We start from the raw sequence: 5,787 nt of genomic DNA on the forward strand, positions 1-5,787 counted from the left end.
AAAAATTTAAAGCCTCCTTTTAAAACTTTTTTGGAAGACTATTTAATGAAATTAAATTTCATTGCTTGCCTTCTGGGACTGAGATCAAGAAAAATTAGATGTGTTATCTCTTTGGGGAGTGTTGTGCTAGAGTGGCTGCATTTCTCTCATATATCAGATAATGAGATGGCCAGTGCTTTTACAGGCTTTGTCCTCTTCCTTCCCCTGGGAATTCTACACCAAACCCCTCAACTTCAAGCACAACTTTCTTGGAATGAAATGTTTCACCTATGATTCAAGAATCCTCTTTGTGCATGTGGTAAATCAGAGAAAATGAGTCAAAACTCATAGGGAATTCTCCATCAGCTGGTGTGACATTTAGGAAGGGACATGAAATCCTTGAAGCCTCTAGGGCACTATTTAATGTATTACTGCAACAAAACTGGAAGAGCAATTTTCCGTGATATGGTCAATTCAGTCATTGTTACAATAGGGATGCAATAACTATAAAGCATTTCCTCAAGTGCTTAACTCATTATGGAAAAACAACACTGGATAAAAACCTTAGGGACCTGAGGTGGGGTAGGAAAATGGATGTTCTGGTTGGTACAGGGTTTGGTTGCACTTAACAGAGGCTGATTGTATTAGCTTAACCAACTAAGGAGTTTATGTAACAAGAGTCTGGGGTAGGCTGTGCAAAGCTGGTGAAGCACTTGAGAAAGCAGGTCCCTTCTCCCTTCCTGCTCTACCATCCTCAGCATAGTCACAAATGGGCATCATCACGGTCTGGACAAGGGGGAGGAGGACAGGTTAAAGGCAGAAAGCTTACACTGGCTGTCTTTTTCTTTTTGATGTATCGGGGAAAGTAGCTTGCCATGAAGTAACTTTTGGCCACCGGAGGACTAGATGCTCACCCTAGCTTTTGGAAGTATTTTAAATTCAATTGTTACACGCCCCCCTCCAACTGCATTTATGATTCTGTTAGCAAGGGAAAACAGTTGAAACTGGTAATGTCTAGCCCATTTGATTAACTGAGTTAAGTGCCATACTTTAAATTTTGCTGTTAGACATTTTTCGAAAAATATGTTTATATTTCTATGCCTTTGAAAGCTTACTGCCACACAAATCACAACTAAATTTTCTTTTATTATTTCTCAACTTACTTGATTTTTCAAAAAGGAAGGACAACTTAAGATACACCCACCTGATGAACTGCTGCGCTGTCAGTACTACTGCAAGCACTTCACAAAAAAGTGTCCAAATGACTAACAAACGTGAAAAAGGTACTCACTGATAAAGATTTGCCATTGGAGATATACAAATTAGAGCCATAATAAATTGTCATTACATTCCCAGCAAAATGTTTAAAATTAAAAAGAGATCATACCAAATGTTGGTGAAAATGTGGAGTAACTGAAACTTTCATACATTGCCAGCACCTGGGTAAAATCTCTTCAGAAGGTTGTTTCATAGTTATCTACTGACCCTAAACCTATGAGCAATCCCGTTCCTAGGAATGTGCTCACCTCTGCTTACCAAAACACATGCACTGAAGTGTTTATATTCATAACGGCAAAAACCCAGGAACTCGCCAAATATGCACCACCAGTGGAAGGAATAAACTATGCTTTAGTCACATAATGGAATTCTATACAGCAACGAGAATGAGCAAACTACAATTACATGCAAAAATATGTATGACTCTCACAAATAATTGAGGGAAAGAAGCCAGAAAGCATCACAAAAAAAGAACAACTGTGTGAGGAGAAATTTATATAAAGTTCAAAAATAGGCAAAATTATCCTATGAGTTCTAAGAAGTCAGAAAAGTAGTTAAAACCCTGAGAAGAATAGTTGACTTAACATGGGCAAGAAGAGAACCCTTGGGCTCCTGATATCATCCTGTTTCTTGATCTGGGTGTTGGTTAACCGGGTGAGTTCACTTTGTGAAATTCATCATGGTATATATTTATGATTGATACTCTTTTCTGTATATATCTTATACTGCAGTAAAAAGGTGAAAACGTGACAATTATATATACTGCTGTTAAAATGAAGTTGTCCCATCTTTTGTCTAAGGCCAATTCTATCCAACTGTACTTTTTTTTTTTTTTTTAAGTCTTTAAGGCATTTATTTCATCCATGGATTTTGGGATGTAATTTATGAAGATGAGAATCATTACAGTACAGTGTATTGGGTTGGCCAAAAAGTTTGTTCGGTTTTAAGTAAAAATAAGACATGTTTCATTTTCACGAAGAACTTTTGACTTTATTCACTAACTAAAGGAACTTTTTGGCCAACCCAATATTTCTTTTATTTTTTACATTAAAAAAATTGAAGTGTAACTGATTTATCATGTTGTGATAGTTTCAGGTGTACAGCAAAGTGATTCTGTTAGACATATGTATGTCTATTCTTTTCCAGATTCTTTTCCATTATAGGTTATTACACGATATTGAATATAGTTCCCTGTGCCATACAGTAGGTCCTTGTTTATCTATTTTATATATAATGGTGTGTATCTGTTAATCCCAGATTCCCAATTTATCCTTCCCCCCATCCTCCTTTGGTAACCATAAGTTCATTTTCTATGTCTGTGTCTATTTGTCTTGTAAATAATTTCATTTGTATCTTTTTTTTTTTAGATTCCATATTTAAGTGGTCTCATATGATATTTGAGCACCTTTCAATCCTCCTCTTATTTGACTTCTCAGCATTATTTGCTACTCTTGTCCATTCCTACCATTTAGAGAAACTCTCTTCCTTGTGCATTTATGATTTACTGGCTCCTGATTTCCCACCTGACTTCTCTGGCCACTCATTCTGTTTTCATGGTGAACATCTCTTCCTTTACTCATTTTTGAAATGTTATCTTGAGTCCAGACCCCTCTTCTGAACTACAGGGTTCTATATCTAACTGCCAAGCAACATTTTCACTAGACATCTCACAAGTACAGAAAAGTCAACTAAGCTTAATATCTCCCTCCTTAGTGTTGTTCATCTTTCCAAATTCCTTGTCTCAGTAAATAGCACCAACCAGTACCCAACCCAGAAACCTATGTTCAATTTATAGTTATTGAATGAAACACAGAAGATGCAAAATTGTGGGTACGACTTTTGCTTCTCATCACAGTGGACTAGATATAGTGAAGGAATCATCCTGCTACAAAACTAGATGTGAATCAAAAACAGTTTTTGATGTTTTGTTTGGCTCTCAGAAATTAGAAAAGTCTTCAAAGACCCTTCTTCCTACCAAATAAAGAGAAATAAGTCTTGAGCAGAAATTAGAGCAGGGTTCTTTATGCATGCTGGAGACATGGAGTTGGTCTGACTGCAAATGCCAATAGCAGTTCTGTGTGAGGAGGTAAATCTGATACTCCTGCATTTAGGACAGGGGTCTCCAACACCTGGGCCACAGACCGGTACCGGTCCACAGCCCGTTAGGAACCGGGCCGCACAGCAGGAGGTGAGCGGAGGGTGAGCGAGCAACGCTTCAGCTGCCGCTCCCCATTGCTCGCGTTACCGCCTGAACCATCACTCGCGTTACCGCCTGAACACCCCCCCACCCCCGTCCGTGGAAAAGTTGTCTTCCACGAAACCTGTCCCTAATGCCAAAAAGGTTGGGGACCGCTGATTTAGGGAACACCTGCTTTAGGGGACACCATAGAGCGGTTTAAAGTGGCCCCAGGTTGCTGGCACTCCTGGACAGGCAGCAGCAGCAGATGAAAATCATCTTTGAAATGAAGTGTCTTCAATTTAAGCCATTTGAATTCCCACTTACGTAAGATCCAGAAAATATAAATTCATAATCTAAGATCACCAAGTACACAAGGAGGCAAGACACCATGCGTGAGAGAAAAAAATAACACAGCTTATTTAGATATTGGGATTGTCATATACAGAGTATAGAATAACTAGGTAAGAAATGTTTAAAGAAATTTAGTATGGAACCACAAAGTTGGGCAAACAATGAGACTATCAGGAACAATGAGAAAGATCTATGTGACAATAAAGTGGAATTTCTAAAAATAAAAAATAGATTTTTTAGGAGTTAATAAAACTCAATGTAGGGGTTTGCCAACAGATGAAACATAGTCAAAGAATGAACTGGAACATGTGACTGAAGAAATTTCCCAGAATGCAGCACAGAGAGGTAAGAAGATGGAAAAGCTAAGAGATATGGAGAACAGAAGAGGAAAAGGAAACAATTATTTGAACCCTAAAAGAACAGAGTAGAGAGAACTGAGGAAAAGGAATAATTGAGGAGGTGATGACTGAGAATTTTCCAGAAGTGATCATAGATATAAATCTATGTTTCCAAGTAGAAGAAAAGAAACCCAGGTATAGATACATCATAGTGGAACTGTGGAACAGCAAAGACAAAAAGATTCCAAAAGTAGAGAAAAAGAACAGATCATAAAGTACAGCAGCAATGATGAACACCAGAATGAATGAAATAATACCATCTTCAAGGTGTCAGTCTTGCATTGTAGATCCAACCTATTTTTTTTAAGAATGAAAGTGATACAAGGATATTTTCAGATGAACAAAAAGAGAGTTTACCATCAAGAGACCTCCACTAAAAGAACTTCTAAATATTTATTTTAGAAAGAATAAAAGGATCATAAAGTAATGGTCTGAGATATGAGAAGGAATGGTAAGTAAATAAAATAGGAAACATATAAATACATGTATATAAATACCTGCGTAAAAAGTCTGGAGAGGCGTGATCAGACTTAAAGTGTTCTAAGGTTCTTGGATTGTCTGTTGGAGAGTTTAAGATATTATTTAATTTAAAGCTTTGTTCTATTAAATATGCATGGTAAAATTTCCAGGGTAACACTAAAACAATAGAAATTGAACATACAAGTTCCACATGAATAAAAAATTAAAGGATAAACACTACCCCCAAGCCCTCTATTTAGGAGCCAAGGCCATTCAGCTGAACAGTAATAGTGTTCGAGCTTTGCTACTTAAGGGAGCAGCATTTAGAAACATGGGAAGAGTCCAAGAAGCAATAATCCACTTTCGGGAGGCTATATGTCTTGCACCTTGTCGCTTAGATTGTTATGAAGGTCTCATCGAATGTTACTTAGCCTCCAACAGTATTCATGAAGCAATGGTAATGGGTAACTATGTTTACAAAACTCTAGGAGCCAACGCACAGACCCTTACCCTTTCAGCCACCATTTGTCTTGAAGACCCAGTGACACAGGAGAAAGCAAAACTTTATTAGATAAAGCCCTGACCCAAAGGCTGAACTATATTAAGGCTGCGGAGAAAAAAGCAGAGCTACTTACCAGAGAACAGAAATACGAAGTTGGAATTGCTTTGCTGCGGAACACGCTAGCTAATCAGAGACTGTGTCCTGCCTCGGACCCTAGATTTCCTTGTAGCTGTCAGTGAGTATCAGGAAGCAATGGACCAGTACAGTATAGCACTAAGTGGTGGACTCCCTCAATCCTGCCTATGGAACTGGAGTTGTTTGGAGAGGCCAGGCATTAGCAGTTTCTCTGTGACTGGGTGGTCATTTCACTGCTGTGCCAGGGAGATGACGCATTAGCCAGGAAGAAGCAAGGCAGAGATTCAGGCCTTTCCTTTGTTTGGTTGTCCCCTAGTTTGGACCCCAGTGACCAGAAGTCTCTAGAGGGGATGCAGAAGGTGGAGAAGGAGAAGAGTCCCGCGGATGCCACTCAGGAGGAAGACGTGGACCACATGGAAGGGAGTGGGGAAGAAGGGGACCTGGGGGGCAGCGACAGTGAGGCGGCCCAGTGGGCTGGCCAGGAGCAGTGGCTCGGCATGCAGTGA

At 39.1% G+C, this 5,787-nt stretch overlaps 1 pseudogene; it reads left to right on the plus strand.

The window, feature by feature from the left end:
- Nucleotides 1-4,855: 4,855 nt before the first annotated feature.
- Nucleotides 4,856-5,787, plus strand: LOC114890348 (annotated as a pseudogene).

The sequence above is a fragment of the Monodon monoceros genome, unplaced genomic scaffold (genome assembly GCF_005190385.1).
Source record: "Monodon monoceros isolate NGI ecotype Baffin Bay Population unplaced genomic scaffold, NGI_Narwhal_1 Super_Scaffold_11, whole genome shotgun sequence".
NCBI lineage: Eukaryota > Metazoa > Chordata > Mammalia > Artiodactyla > Monodontidae > Monodon > Monodon monoceros.